Below are 501 nucleotides of genomic sequence, written 5' to 3'. Positions count from 1 at the left end.
TTATGGTTGAGGTGAAAAGGGAACACTTGGAAAACAGATACAGTCCCTTCTCCGTAACGAAGGTCATAAATGATCAAACATTGGTCAGCCTTTATTGTCCAGGGGTAGTGAACAGAACAGAAAGCAATTCGTCTCCTAAGGCATAAGAAGAAAGATGATTTGTCACACGAGATACATCATCATCACCACATCGGTTTAGTTTGCTCAAAGTGCAAATTTCTTCACATGCACGGATTCTGACTGTGTTAAATGCATTTTCCCGTGTCCTTTAGGACCATATTGAACTAGAGGGAAACGAATGATCTGGAGACCATTGAGTGCATGTTCATTTCATTCTGCTGGATTAGAGCATTAAATGTGTGTACATTTCATTATGGTGTTTTGGCAAAACTTTGCTTGAGTCTGATATGGACAACAAATCAACAATCGATATGCATGTATAAGTGTTTATTTCTTTTTGCTCATGTTTTAATGGATGCAACATCGACACTTTTTTTTTTT

Source organism: Ipomoea triloba, chromosome 16 (genome assembly GCF_003576645.1).
Source record: "Ipomoea triloba cultivar NCNSP0323 chromosome 16, ASM357664v1".
In the NCBI taxonomy this organism is placed as follows: Eukaryota; Viridiplantae; Streptophyta; class Magnoliopsida; order Solanales; family Convolvulaceae; genus Ipomoea; species Ipomoea triloba.
This window is presented reverse-complemented; position numbering follows the sequence as displayed.